At 43.7% G+C, this 16323-nt stretch overlaps 1 protein-coding gene across 1 annotated transcript in view; it reads right to left on the bottom strand.

Moving 5' to 3' along the window:
- The window catches only part of FARP2 (FERM, ARH/RhoGEF and pleckstrin domain protein 2), a 110944-nt gene that overhangs the window by 60362 nt on the left and 34259 nt on the right, over positions 1-16323 (bottom strand). The gene's annotated exons all lie outside the window — the stretch shown is intronic.

Here is a 16323-nt window from a genome sequence, read left to right as displayed (position 1 = left end):
TATTTATTTGACAGACAGAGATCACAAGTAGGCAGAGAGGCAGGCAGAAAGAGAAGGGGAAGCAGGCTCTCCACTGAGCAGAGAGCCCGATGCGGGGCTTGATCCCAGGACCCTGGGATCATGACCCGAGCCGAAGGCAGGAGCTTTAACCCACTGAGCCACCCAGGCGCCCCACAAAGTTACAATTTAGAGTCATACTGAAACAAATTATAATTTATCTTTCGTATTGCTCTTATGAATTGGATAAAGACATATAAATGGCTTTTAGGCACAGAAAAAGGTACTCAAGCCCTCTAATAAGGAAATAAATTAAAACAGCAAGGTGTCTTTTTCCCCTATCTCAGAGGCCTGGGAGAGTGACGTGGTGCGGCTACGAGAAGATAGCCACGTCACATACCACCAGGCGAACCCCGACCCATCCTATCTTCTGGGAGAATTTGGAAACACCTCCACAATTAAAGTATACACACATATCTTTGCTCCAGCAATTCTACTTCTAGAACTTTCTCTTGCAGATACTCTCACACAACTGCACTCACACTGTATTTGCCATTTAGTACTGAGGGGGGGTGATGGGTGGGACTAGTGCTCTCACTTTTACCTTGCTGACTAAATTCTCTAATGTATAAATTTTTCATCAATGGCATCTGTCACCCCCCACCCCTTTTTCCTTTTTTATTTCTTTTCAGTGTTCCGGAATTCATTGTTTATGCACCAAACCCAGTGCTCCATGCAATACGTGCCCTCCTTAATACCCACCACCAGGCTCACCCAAGCCCCCACTCTCCTCCCCTCCAAAACCCTCAGTTTGTTTCTCAGAGTCCACAATCTCTCATGGTTCGTCTCCCTCTCCAATTTCCCCCAACTCTCTTCTCCTCTCCATCTCCCCATGTCCTCCATGTTATTCCTTATGCTCCACAAGTAAGCAAAACTATATGATAATTGACTCTCTGGTTGACTTATTTCACTCAGCATAATCTCTTCCAGTCCCATCCATGTTGATACAGAAGTTGGGTATTCATCCTTTCTTTTTTTTTTTTTTTAAAGATTTTATTTATTTATTTGACAGACAGAGATCACAAGCAGGCAGAGAGGCAGGCAGAGAGAGAGGAGGAAGCAGGCTCCCTGCCAAGCAAAGAGCCCGATGTGGGGCTCGATCCCAGGACCTGGGATCATGACCTGAGCTGAAGGCAGAGGCTTTAATCCACTGAGCCACCCAGGTGCCCCGGGTATTCATCCTTTCTGATGGAGGCATAATACTCCACAGTATATATGGACCATAATCTTCTTTATACATTTGTCTGTTGAAGGGCTTCTTGGTTCTTTGTCAGTTTGGTGACTGTAGCCATTGCTGCTATGAACACTGGGGTACAGATGGCCCTTCTTTTCACTACATCTGTATCTTTGGGGTAAATACCCAATAGTGAAATAGCAGGGTCACAGGGAAGCTCTATTTTTAGTTTCTTAAGGAATCTGCACACTGTTTTCCAAAGTGGCTGTACCAACTTGCATTCCCATAACAGTGTGAGAGGGTTCCCCTTTCTCCACATCCTCTCCAACACTTGTTCTTTACTATCTTGTTAATTTTGGCCATTCTGACTGGTGTAAGGTGGTATCTCAATGTGGTTTTGATCTGAATCTCCCTGATGGTAATGATGATGAACACTTTTTCATGTTCCTGTTAGCCGTTTTTAAATCTTCTTTGGAGAAATGTCTGTTCATGTCTTCTGCCCATTTTTTGCTCGTGTTTATCTGTTTTGTGTGTTTTGAGTTTGAGGAGTTCTTTATAGAACTTGGATATCAGCCCTTTGTATTGTACATAATATCTTCTCCCAATCCATGGGTTGCCTCTTTGTTTTACTGACTGTTTCCTTTGCTGTGCAGAAGCTTGTGATCTTGATGAAGTCCCAAAAGTTCATTTTCCCTTTTGTTTCCTTTGCCTTTGGAGACATGTCTTGAAAGAAGTTGCTGTGGCTGATGTTGAAGAGGTTACTGCCTATGTTCTCCTCTAGGAGTCTGATGGTTCCTGCCTCATGTTGAGGTCTTTTTATCCATTTCAAGTTTATCTTTGTGTATGGTGTAAGAGAATGGCTGAGTTTCATTCTTCTACACATAGCTTCCAATTCTCCCAGCACCATTTATTGAAGAGACTGTCTTTTTCCCACTGTATTATTTTTTCCTGCTTTATTGAAGATTATTTGACCATAAAGCTGAGGGTCCATATCTGGGCTCTCTACTCTGTTCCACTGGTCTATGTGTCTGTTTTTGTGCTAGTACCATGTTGTCTTGATGATCACAGCTTTGCAGTAAAGCTTAAAATCAGACAACATGATGCCCCCAGTTTTGTTTTTCTTTTTCAATATTTACTTAGCAATTCAGGGTCTCTTCTAGTTCCATGCAAATTTTAGGAGTTTGTTCCAGTTCTTTGGAAAATGCCAGTGAAATTTTGATTAGAATGGCACTGAAAGTATAGATTGCTCTAAGCAGTATAGACATTTTAACAATGTTTATTCTTCCGATCCATGAGCATGGAATGGTCTTCCATCTTTTTGTGTCTTCTTCAATTTCTTTCATGAGTGTTCTATAATTTCTCGAGTACAGATCCTTTACCTCTTTGGTTAGGTTTATTTCCGGGTATCTTATAGTTCTTGTAATTTCCCTTTCTGTATTTTCACTGTTAGTGTATAAGAAAGCAACTGATTTCTGTACATTGATTTTGTAACCTACCACATTACTGAACTGCTGTATGAGTTCTAGTAGTTTGGGGGTGGAATCTTTTGGGTCTTCCATATAAAGTATCACGTCATCTGAGAAGAGAGAGAGTTCAACTTCTTCATTGTCAATTTGAATGCCTTTTATTTCTTTCTGTGGTCTGACTACTGTTGCTAGGACTTCTAGTACTATGTTGAACAAGAGTGGCAAGAGTGGGCATCTTGTCATGTTAGAGACTGTAGTCAGAAATAAAGAAGGATACTACATCATTCTTTTTTTTTTTAAGATTTTATTTATTTATTTGACAGAGAGAGATCACAAGTAGGCAGAGAGGCAGGCAGAGAAAAAGAGGAGGAAGCAGGCTCCCTGCCAAGCAGAGAGCCCTATGCGGGACTCGATCCCAGGACCCTGAGATCATGACCTGAGCCAAAGGCAGAGGCTTAACGCACTGAGCCACCCAGGCACCCAGGACACTACATCATTCTTAAAGGGTCTATCCACCAAGAAGATCTAACAATTGTAAATATTTATGCCCCCAATACGGGAGCAGCCAACTACATAAGACAATTGTTAATCAAGATAAAGAGTCATATTGATATGAATACATTAATAGTAGGGGATCTTAACATACCACTCTCAGTAATAGATCATCCAAGCAGGAAATCAATAAAGAAACAAGAGCATTGAATGACATATTGGACCAGATTGACCTCATAGATATACACAGAACATTCCACCCTGAAACAACAGAATACTCATTCTTCTCGAGTGTATGTGGAACTTTCTCCAGAATAGACCACATACTGAATGAAAAATCAGGATGCAACTGATACCAAAAGATTGAGATTATTCCCTGCATATTCTCAGATCACAATGCTTTGAAACTGGAACTCAACCACAAGAAAAAGTTTGGAAGGAATTCAAACACCTGGAAGCTAAAGACCACCTTGCTTAAGAATGTTCAGATCAACCAGGAAATCAAAGAAGAACTTAAACAATTCATGGAAACCAATGAGAATGAAGACACTTCGGTCCAAAACCTATGGGATACAGCAAGGTGGTCCTAAGGGGGAAATACATAGCCATCCAAGCCTCCCTCAAAAAAATTGAAAAATCCAGAATATACCAGCTCTCTTTATACCTTAAAGAACTGAAGAATCAACAACAAATTATGCCGACCCCACACACAAGAAGGGAAATAATCAAGATTAGAGCAAAGATCAATGAGGCAGAAACTAGAGATACAGTAGGACACAACAATGAAACTGAAGCTGGTTTTTTGAAAGAATCAATAAGATCGATAAACCATTGGCCAAACTAATCCAAAAGAAGAGAGAGGACCTAAATTAATAAATTTTGAATGAAAGGGAGAGATCATGACTAACATCAAGGAAACAGAAACAATCATCAGAAATTATTATCGACAGTTATATGCCAGTAAGTTAAGCAACCTAGAAGAAATGGATGCATTCCTATAAACCTATGAACTTCCAAAACTGAATCAGGAAGAAATTGACAACCTGAATAGACCAATATCTAGTAATGAGATTGAAGCAGGGATCAAAAACCTCCCAAAAGGGCCCAGGACCTGATGGATTCCCTGGGGAATTCTACCGAACTTTCAAAGAAGAAATAACACCTATTCTGCTGAAGCTGTTTCAAAAAACAGAAACAGAAGGAAAACTTCCAGACTCTTTCTATGAAGCCAGCATTACCCTGATCCCCAAACAAGGCAAAGACCCCACCAAAAAGGAGAATTTCAGACCAATATCCCTGATGAATATGGATGCCAAGATTCTCAACAAGATCCTAGCTAATAGGATCCAACAGTACATTAAAAAGATTATCCACCATGACCAGGTGGGATTTATCCATGGGATGCAAGGGTGGTTCAACATTCACAAATCAATCAATGTGACAGAACAAATCATAAGAGAGAGAGAAGAACTACATGGTCCTCTCAACTGATGCAGAAAAAGCATTTAACAAGATATAGCATCCTTTCCTGATTAAAACGATTCAAAGTATAGGGATAGCGGGAACATTCCCCAACTTCATAAAATCTATCTAATGAAAACCCACAGCAAACATCATTCTCAATGGGGGAAAAGCTGACAGCCTTCCCTTTGAGATCACCTATCATTTTAAAAAAGATTTTATTTTTTTATTTGATAGCGAGAGAGACACAGGTAGCGACAGAGATAACGAGAGAGAGAGAGAGAGAGAGAGAGAGAGAAAACATGAGCTGAGAGCCCGACACTGGTCTTGATCCCAGGACCCCGGGATCATGACCTGAGCTGAAGGCAGATGCTTACCGGACTGAGCCACCCAGGTGCCCCAAGCATCTGTCATTTTTGCAATGAGAGTGGGAAGAAAGGCAAATCTGCATCATCCCAAAGGACGTCATGTTCCTGCAAGTTTAACCAGTAAACTCTCTCACTATGCACCCAAGAAGTGTTTACGCCCCTAAAATGAGAATTCTTATGTGAAAATACAAAAATCTGCACTGCACTGTGACAAAGAAGCATGCAGTGAATCACAACACAACACACACCTCATGGGAATGGAAAGGTGGGCTGCAAAGGGGTCCTTCACTGATAATGCACCTCAGAGAGCACAGAAGAGCAAGTTCTTTGGACGTAAGGACCATAATGCCACCTCTTAAACGGATCAAGGCAGGGCTCACTCTGGGGCGACGGGTGCCACAGAGGCACGCCAGTGCCCACGTGCCCCCTGTGCTCCCGTAGAAAATGTGCCCACACTAAGGGCCTCTTAGACGGACATGCAGTTAGATCGCTCGGCGGTGAGCTGGTCATCACTCCGTGGAAATCATGGAGTCGGCTACAGCTCCTCAAACACTACCCAGTCCCCCCAGGAAGCTCTCCCACAGCCGTCTGCCCTCCTCCAGGACTGGAGGAGCGTGCAGGCGGGGTGCCCTATAGAAGGGAATGCCTTCACAGGTTGGTGTGCACGGCCCCACATGACTTGGCTTCACCCATCCAGGGGCAACCTGGATGTCCCGCCGCTCCTCACAGGGAGACACCCTCTCCCCCTCTGTCGGTCTTGGGCAGACCCTCTGAGAACCTGAGGAGTTCATTACCTCAAGGGTAAGGTCCCTCAAATTCAGTCAGCTCCACTTACGCGCCACACCCCTTGGCACTTATCCCCAGCACCGCACTTATGGCATTGCTGTTCACCCATCTGTTTGGAGGCATTCCTACTATTAGATGGTCAGAGGCTGTGTTACCCATCCTTGAATCTCCAGGCCCAGCACACAACAGGTGCATCCCCGACAGGCCCGAAACAGCCACATTCGCTCTGCCATGCTCCAACTCTCCCCTCTCCTCTCTTAGCAGCACAGCCACCCTATGTGGCACAGTGGTGGGGTGAACAGCCCTCCCGAAGCCCTCTACCCACAGTTATGCAGCCTGGGCTCGTTCCAGGAGGCTTGCCCAACTGACTGAGGGAAGCCAGAATGCGTCAGGTGTGCAGACACACAGGGGCACATTCACGACGCACCAGCGTCCAAACCCAGAACAGGGTTTTAAAATCTGGACATAAAAATACATTTAATTACCCATGTTTCTGTGTTTTTTTTTATTTATTTTTATTTTTTTTAAAGATTTTTATTTATTTTTTTGTCAGAGAGAGAGAGAGAGAGCGTGAGAGTGAGCACAGGCAGATAGAGTGGCAGGCAGAGGCAGAGCGAGAAGCAGGCTCCCTGCTGAGCAAGGAGCCCGATGTGGGACTCGATCCCAGGACTCTGGGATCATGACCTGAGCCGAAGGCAGCCGCTTAACCAACTGAGCCACCCAGGCGTCCCCATGTTTCTGTTTTAATATACACACATATACACACATGTATCCATACACACATATACGTATCTATGTGGGCTTAACTCCTGGACTGGAGTAAATTTTACCAAGCAAAAAAGCTTTTCCCAGTCAATTATCCTATGTTTAGGCAAAGAAAAGGAACTTTGTGTTCTCTGTGTCACCTGAAATACATACTGAACTCCTACAACAACCAGGAGAATCAGGTGTTTCCACAAATCACATAGGGACAGCATTTCCAAAGTTTTCTAAATTGGTCTGATACACGGTAGGTGGTGGTAGTGGTCTCTTCTAAATGTCCTTCTTGGGGAACAGCCCCCAAACTCCATACAAGCACACAGACAACCCTGAGAAAAAAAGTCCAAGTCATAGGTATCAGTGAAAATATCCTGATAAGGGATCCCTGGGTGGCTCAGTCGGTTGAGCATCCGACTCTAGGTTTCGGCTCAGGTGGTGATCTCAGGGACCTGAGACGGAGCCCCACGTTGGGCTGCATGTTGGGCGTGAAGTCTGCCTAAGGTTCTTTCTCTCCCTCTGCACCCTCCCCACCTCTCTCAAATTAAAAAAAAAAAAAAATCCTGAGCAAAATACCAGCAAACATAATCCACCAACAACTCAAAGATTAATGTACCATAACCAAGTAAAATTAATAAAAAAAACAGGATAATTCAATACAGTATCAGCATATTTATCACTATATCATATCAGTAGATGTGTCAGAAAAAAAATCCTAGGATTATTCCCAGAATCTGAAAAGCTGAGAAGGCATCTGATACAATTCAATTATTCCTCTTGATATAAATTCTTTTTTAAAAAAGTAAAAAAGTATTTTTACTTATTTGAGAGAGAGAAAGAGAAAGAGAGTGCACAGCAGGAGAGGGAGAAGCAGAATCCCCACTGAGCAGGGAGCCCAACACGGGGTCAATCCCAGGACCCTAGGATCATGACATGAGCCAAAGGCAGATGCTCAACTGCCTGAGCCACCCAGATGCTCTTGATACAAATTCTTTTTTAAAGAAATAGATTTATTTATTTGACAGAGAGAGAGAGAGAGAGCACAAGCAAAGGGAGTGGCAGACAAACGGAGAAGGGGAAGCAGATTCCCCGCTGAGCAGGGAGCTTGATACGGCTCCATACCAGGACCCTGGGATCATGACCTGAGCCGAAGACAGACGCTAAATGATTGATATAAATTCTTAATAAAATAGGAAGAAAAAGTGATTCTTTAACATTTAACAAGACAAGGAGGCCACTCTTAACAGCACACTCAATCACTACTATGTGACACCAACATCAAAATAGAGAAAGAAATGAAAGGTAAAAAATCAGAAAAGGGGTGCCTGGGTGGCTCCGTGGGTTAAGCCTCTGCCTTCACCCCACCCCTACCACCTGCCTCTCTGCCTACTTGTGATCTCTGTCTCTCAAAAAAAAAAAAAAAAAATCAGAAGGGATGCAAAACTATCATTATTTGTAGGTATGATAATTTACTTTGAAAACCCAGGAACATCTACTAGAAAACTATTATGAAAAACATGGACTTCAGTTAGGTGGTGGGGGAGAAATTTCTATATATACATCCAAACAGCCTTCACCTATACACAATTAACCACCATTTTCAGGACAGAAAGGAAGAACCACATTTGTAACAGCCACAAAATAGTTGAAATGTCTTGGAATAAACTTAACAAAAGAAAGCTTCATGGAGAAAGTTTTATGAGAGAAAAAGGGGACTGCAGAGGGGGCGTGAAGAGGTGCAGGGCCCACGGTTTTCTTGACCACAAACAGCCTCACAGGGTATTTGTGCTCTTTGAATTCAGCCAGATCTCATGCTGTCCTAATACAAGGTTTAAAAGGGTTCTCCGAGGAACATGATAGACTAATTCTACAGTTGGGATTTCCTTTTAAATGCAAGCATGCCAATGAAAAAGAGGTGAGGACTAGCCTTACCAGATATTCAACTTGCTGAAAACCACAGGAATTAAAATGTTTTGTTCTGGTGCCTGTCCACATAGAGAAATAACTAGAACAGATTAGGAGATAAAGAAATATACCCAAGTATATAGAGTACTGGAGACCTGATAAACATGGTATCTCAGGTCAGTCAGCTGGGGGAGCAGGTCAGTCAGTGGGAGGAGCACACATTATTCAGCAAAGGCCGCTTGATGTCCCTCCGGAAAAAAACAAGGTTGTACCCTTACCTCATGTAATAATTTCAAGATGAATAAAACATCTAAAGACAAAAAAAAAACATTCACTCATCGAAGTCCTGCAATGAGACAGTTTTGTTTCATACTCTCTGTGGTGGAAAGCTGTGTTCAGGACACACCATAAGTTTAGCACCCTAACAAGGGGCTTGAGAAACGGGGGATAGCAAGTAAAGTGTGTGCACAAGAAGAAGCTGTTACAGGTGCCCAGCTGGCTGGGGACAGTGAGTTGGAGCCCCACAGTGGACAGAGTGCTGACTTAAAAATATAGTCCTAAGGGATACTTATCTTAAGGGGACTGAGCTTGGTGGCTCAGCTGGTTATGTGGCCACTCAGCTCTTGAGTTTGCCTAGGTCATGGTCTCGGGGTCCTGGGATAGAGCCCTACATCAGGGGCCTTGCTCAGTAAGGAGTCTCTCTGAGGATTCTCTCTCTCTCCCATCGTCCATTTCCCCAACTCACAGTGTTTTGTGTGTGTGTGTGTCTCACATAAATAATCTTAAAAAAAAAAAAAAATCTTGGGGCACCTGGGTGGCTCAGTCAGTTGTGTGTCTGCCTTTGGCTCAGGTCATGATCCCAAGATCCTAGGACTGAGTCCTGCATCAGGCTCCCTGCTCAGTGGGGAGCCTGCTTCTCCCTCTCCCTCTGTCTGCCACTGTGCCTACTTGTGCTCTCTTTCTCTGTGTCAAAGAAAGAAATAAAATCTTAAAAAACCCAAACAAATAAAAAAATCCCCAATCTTAAAAAAAAAAAAGAAAAAGAAAAAAGACAAGAAAAGAAACTGCTGTCAAGTCAAAGATATACGGGGAGGCAACAGCTCATGTCACAGCAAAATGCAAATTTCTTTAAAACAAACTGACTGCACGGGCACCTGAGTGGTACAGTCGGTGAAGCACCTGCCTTCGGCTCAGGTCAGGATCCTGGGGTCCTGGGATCAGGCCCCACACTGGGCTCCCTGCTCAGCAGGGAGTCTGCTTCTCCACCTGCCCCTCCTCCCTGCTTGTGCTCTCTCTCTCAAACAACAAATAAAATCTTAAGAAAAAAGTAAAACACACCAGATTGAAAACATCAGGAAGTAAAAAGATTATGAACTGATGAGAACAATGGGCAAAAGCAGAGGCCTAAGGGACGCTTGCACACACAGAGAGACTCAATGTGACTCCTGAGCAGAGAGGCATGGGTCTGAATGAGGCGGAGGCTCCACTGCGGGGTTGATCAGGGCGCCAGAACTCAGAGTCTGACACGCTGTGTGAGCAAGCCCGGGCCAAGCCCTCCCACACGGGGCTGTGGGCAAACCGCTGCCCCGACGCTGTGCGAGCCTGGCTGCAGCTACCTCTAAAATCTAAATGTCCACACCATTCTCCAAAAAATCCCACTCTGGGAAGAATTTCAGAAGTGCAAACTCATGCATATAAAACAGTATTTGTTACAATAATGCTTCTAATAGCAAATGATTAAAGTATCCTAAATCTACCCCAACAGGACAGGTCAATAAACTGTGGCACAACCAGGGTCACACAGAAATGGAAAGACCCCCAAGATATAGTGCTGAGGGAACAAAGCAAGGCGCAGGGCAGTGCCTATGCCACTGTCCGTGTAGGGAGCGCACACATAGATGTAAATACGCAGACACACACATATATGCAGGAAAATACTCTGGAAGGGGCGCAGTAACCAGGAGTGGTGGTTGTTTCCAGAGAACTAAACGTTGTGACTGCGTACCCTTCTATACTTTTTGAAATTTGTATCATGAGCATGTACCAACGTATTTTTTAAAAAGTCTATGTGATTTTTAAAAAATATAAAAGTAGGCTCAATATGGGTCAGGGAGGTGGGCTGTTTGCACACAGGGGCCAAGTGCAGGATACCGAAGCCCAGCTGGGGCAAGTGGTCACCCCTTAGTGCAGTGGTGGGTCAGAGTGGAGGGAGGTAATGTCTGCGGAAGACGGCAGCCCACAGTAGGATGGAGAGCAGCAACAGGGACTATGTCTATGTGGGAGGATGGCCTGGCATAGAGTGCCACAGGCCCTGGCTCTGTGCCCTGACAGGTCCTGGGATCAGCAAGACTCAGAAGGTCAGAAGCATACCTCAAACACAGATCTTCCTTGGAGAAAGGGCCAATGCCAGGTTGGGGGCAGCAAGAGAGCAGGATGAACGCAGGGTGAACACTGCCAGAAACAGGATGAACTGAAATTGTACACCATGTCAGAGATGCAGTGAGGCCCAGCATCCCTTCCGTGCCATCCCTCTACCTTAGTTCATTCAGACTGCTATCCCACAGACTGCGTGGCTAAAACAATATACAATGATTTCTCAGGCTCTGGAAGCTGGGAGGCCACTGATCAAGGCACTGGCAGATTGGGTGTCTGGTGGAGGCCCGCTTTCAGCTTCCATAATGGCTTTCAGCTGTGTCCTCACATGATGGAAGTGGGGGAGAGCTCTGAGCTCTCTCTTTTAGGGGCACTAATCCCATTTAGGAGGGCTCCACCTTCATGATCTAATTCCCTCCCAAAGACCCTACCTCCAAATACCATCACAGTGGGGGTCAGGTTTCAACATATGGATTTTGGTGGACACAAACATTCAGTAGGTAACGCGCCACCAAAGGCACACGGCCTGGATCGCATCGCGGGGAAACAGCAGAGTCCACCGGAGACTCACCTACAAATTACCCGCTGTGAACCTCAAAGTGTCCGTGTTGTGAAAGTCACACAAGCTGGAGAATAGAGAGGGGACTGTACAGTGGGTCATTTGTTAAAAAGGACACTAGTGCGACTGGTGGGGGAATCTGAATGGGGCCTGGGGACCTGAGGGTAGCAAGGGATCCACAGTAATGTCCTGAATCCCAATGATGAAGAACCACCTTGTTTGTAGGAAATATACTTGAAGTATAAGAGTGCTGGGGCAACTTGCTCTCAAATAATTCAGGAAAGAAAAAATCTTTGTACCATGTGCCTTTTTTCTATAAGTTTGAGACTGCTTCAAAATAAAAGCCTCAAAAATAAAAAAATACAGAAATTTAGCTAGCAGCTGAAAACAAAAGAATCTAAATTATACTATCAGATTTAATAAATGAAATTAGCAAGGTCACAGAATGTAAAGTCAATGCACAAAAAGCAATTCTATTTCTATAAATTGATAATAAACAACTAGAAAGTGAAATCTAGGACATGCCATCTATGGTGGAAAGACCCAGAAGTCTGCTATACTGAAAATTAAAAAACATTGCTGAGAAAAGCTAAAGAAGACCTAACCATCTGGTGGGATATGCTCGATATCCTCCCATCTAGGAACACGGCATATCCCTCCATATAAGACATCAATGCTCCCCATGGGATCCACACATTCAATGCCATTCCAATCAAAATCCCAGCAGTCTGCGTTCACAGAAATTGACAAGCAGATTAAAAAGTAATATAAATACCAAAGCCTGGTAAGCAAAGACAATCTTAAAGAAGAGCCAAGTTGGAGGACTTAGACTGTCAGATATCAGGACTTATTCTAAAGCTATAGTAATTAAGACAGTATGGTATCGGTGCAAAAACAGACCTGTGGAGCACATGAGAGCCCAGAAACAGAGCCCCACATGCATAGTCACCTGACTTACAATAAAGGCACCCGTGTGATTCGGTGCAGGAAGGATGGTCTTTCAAACAACTGGAGCCAAGGGAAGTGAGTAACTAAATGGGAAAAAAACGAACATCAGCCCCTACCTAACACCATACACAAATATTAATTCAACATGAATCATGGAGAGGCAAATCTTAATAAAGCTTGGGGTAAGCATCATCTGCTCCTAAAATCCAGAAGTGCACCATCAGGTGGAGTGCAGGACCCATACCCACTGTACATTCCCAAGGTAGCAAAGGGAAAAAGAGTTTCTGAACTCCATACTGGAAAGGTCTTACAGACAGTGGAAGCACTGGCATCGTCAACAGAGAAAACAGAAGAAAACTGCCTTCACAACCCACTTCCCACTGAGGTAAGCAGCCACTCAAATTAGAACTGTGTTTCAAACACTAGACTGGAGAAGAAACATCATTAAAAACATAATATACAAAATATAGGTTAAAAACCAAATTTTTTTGTTCAGAGTTCCCATTTTCCAGTTGGCCACAGTGTTAAAGTTCTTCTCCAAGTTTAGACATAAAGTATATTGTTAAAAATTTACATAGACAAAAGTACCATTAAAGATTTTGTCTGGATGGAAACGGGCTACAAAATCTCAGCTAACAAAGTACTTCTTTATTCTTTGTCTTGAGCACTGTGGGAAAATTCTGGAAAAAGCTTGATTTAGTCCTTCGACTTGTTTGTTTCATATGCCCATTTACAGTTCATTTGCTAAATTATAACTCCTCCATCTACCCAGATGCCTACTCCTATTATACAATTCATAGCTCTATAATTACGTTACTTAAAATTTGTGTCTAATAATTGTGTCTAAAAATTTTCTTTTATAATATTATGTTGTATAATGAAAATAATCTTGAGAGCTCACAAGAAACTATAGCTACATTCATTCTAGATTCTTTGAAAGGTCACCAACATTTTTGATAGGCATTTCATTCCCACTCTGGCACACTTTCAAGTCTCAGGCTCTCACATATCCCTAAAAATGCTATGCACCAGAGATCGACCCAAACTGCACTGAAAGCCATAAGGACTTGTGTTGAATTTGAGAGCCTAAAGATATAACTGCCATTCTGCTTATCAGAGAGGGGATTCTGTATCCTGAAAGGAGAAATGTATCCCTATGCATTCGGTGTTCTCAGACTGAAAAGAATATCTTGCACAAATTATCTCTACCATAGGACACAAGCATAACTTGAGAGCTTATTTATTGATGGATCCATTGGTACCCAGTTCTTTCTACGACAGTTTCTCTTACTCAAGGACACAGGACAATTTAAAATTCCCAAATTTGAACCTATTAACAGGGGGGAGCTAAGTATCCATTTATTGCTTCTCTCCTCCAAATGTACCCTTTTTTGCCTTGCTTTGTGATCGTGGGCAGGCTCCGAGAGACAACTCTTACAAGCTGCCTTGTCAGGAAAGTTTGCTGGAGGATACAAGGAGGTTCTCTCCCTGACCCTAGGGCTTTGGGCTTTCTTGCTGCTACGCCCAGTAGGTAGCTTCCGTGCTAGCTGTGTGCAGAAGACTCCACGGCTGCACCTTCTTGGGATCCCCTTCCACTCCAGTCTTGCTGGGGGCAGTGTGCTTCCTTCCAGCCCATTCCCGGACACCTTGGCCAGTGCCTCCACCATCTGTAAGTCTGGACTTCGGCCTTGGGGGAAGAGAGCTTTTCCAAGCTTACACTCGTAGCTGTTCACACCAACTCCTAGTCTGCATTCTTCAGGATTCCCTCTTCTTCTTAGTAGTTCAGCCCTGTCACTAGTTAATAATCACTGCTATCACATTTCCCAGCTCACATTACTGGTGTAGACCATGAATAATTCAGCAGGGAGACCACAAATGCCTGTGGTTGGCACAGCCTTAACATCTTCTGCCTGGAAAGAAGAGTTCTCAAACTGGGGGCAAAAAAGTCCAATCTACAGTGGCCCTCTGGTAATCTGTCCAAGCTCAAGCTGTCATTAGCAACCCACCGCCCTGTCATGGTAGCAGAAGCTCAGCAGGACCAAGTGAGGCTTAACAGGGCAAGAGTCATAATTAAACTGTGGTTCACTTAGGTACCTGTCCCACTAGTTCCCTACTTATATCCCCAAATTTTGTCAGGAAAAAAACAGCAACAACAACTGTGCCTTCAAGTGGCTCTCACAGATGGGGGAAGGTAGTTTCAGCCTGAGAACACAGAATCAGTAGCACACTTCTTTAATTATTTTTATTAACATATAATGTATTATTTGCCCCAGGGGTACAGGTCTGTGAATCATCAGGCTTACATATTTCACAGCACTCACCATAGCACATACCCTCCCCAATGCCCATCACCCAACCACCCTCTCAGTAGCACTCTTCTTCTTCTTCTTTTTTTTTTTTTTAAGATTTTATTTATTATTTGTCAGAGAGAGAGGGGGAGAGAGCGAGCACAGGCAGACAGAATGGCAGGCAGAGGCAGAGGGAGAAGCAGGCTTCCCGCCGAGCAAGGAGCCCAATGTGGGACTTGATCCCAGGACGCTGGGATCATGACCTGAGCTGAAGTCAGCTGCTCAACCAACTGAGCCACCCAGGCGTCCCTCAGTAGCACTCTTCTTAACAGAGGAAGCAGTGGAGTGCACCAAGGGGACCGAGACACGAGCACAGAAGGGGATAAATGTGAGACTCTCCGATTATGGGGAAGGACTGCTAAAGTCTCCTCACATCAGAGCCAGGGCACCTCGAAAAGGATACACGTCAAGTGAATGAGGCCCAGCCTCATGAATTCACTGCTTCCCCGCCACATCTGTACACAGTGTATGTTACATATCAGCAGCCAAAGAAGAAATGTGCTACTTCTGATGAGTTTTAGAAGTTGGACCATCAATCCATTAATTATTTTTTAATTCCTGTCTTTAACTTAACATTAGGGAAAAATAAAAAAAAACCTTGGCAGTCAGCCTCTTGGGTAATTCCTTTCTTTTTTCCTCATCAACAGAATGTTTCTGGGTGGCTTGCCTGTCCTTACTTGTGTGTACTTGTAAAAACTCACACACATAGAGGAAACCTGTCTGTCAGCGTGCCCTACCCACTCACCCAGCCAGGATCTTGGTCCCTCCCATGGCCTCACAGCCGGGCAACTGTCATTTTCAGAAAGGAAGTCCGCCTGGGAAAATCAACTTGTGGCCACTCCAAAGGTCAGTGAAAACAATACTGATCAGTCTGGAACCTCACTTGCAAATACACATGGACAACCAAGAGTGAGTAGACCCTGAGAACCAAACCCCTAAAATAAAGATATCAACCTCAAAAGCTGAGAAACTGACCCCAGTGAAGAGAGATAGTGGAGTATACCAAAGAAAATGCAGTAAGAAAAATTAAGGTCCTCCAAAAGGTCAATGTAATAGGTCACAGCATTCATGCAATGAGCAGATTTTGGGGAAAAGAGAAGCAACTAATGAATTAAAGGGGGACATAAAAAGATAACTGCAAAAACAAAACCTCAACAGGAGGCCTGAATAACAAAATGAATAAAGTGTGAATTTGAACCAGTGTTGTGAAAAACAGAGATAAACTTCTGGAGATAGAAGTAGTGAGAGAAAAGTTCGAATTCAGAAATGTGTCTGAGAGGGATTTCAGGATGGAGATGGGAAAGGGTACAAGGGGTGTGGGCATGCTGCAACAATCCAGAAAATACTCAGTGGCTTATCTTTTGAAGATGGTAGTGTAAGTTGTCATTTCCTCCATCTCTTGCTAGAATCATTCAAGATCAACAAAGAAAATAAGAAACAAAAATGTAAGCTCCATTTTCAGCAAAACTAGGAAAACTGCTAAATCCTGAATCAAAAAACTTGGTGGGAAGAGTGTCACTAGCCACAGAGCCAGAGCCAGAGGGTATTGGCATATATGGGAAGGCATAAACAAGATGCCAAGAAGCAGATTTCAGCAGAAGCCTCAAAGAGCACTGATCAACAGAGAAAG

This window comes from Lontra canadensis, unplaced genomic scaffold (genome assembly GCF_010015895.1).
Source record: "Lontra canadensis isolate GAN:19392208 unplaced genomic scaffold, GSC_riverotter_1.0 scaffold13, whole genome shotgun sequence".
NCBI lineage: Eukaryota > Metazoa > Chordata > Mammalia > Carnivora > Mustelidae > Lontra > Lontra canadensis.
This window is presented reverse-complemented; position numbering and strand designations above follow the sequence as displayed.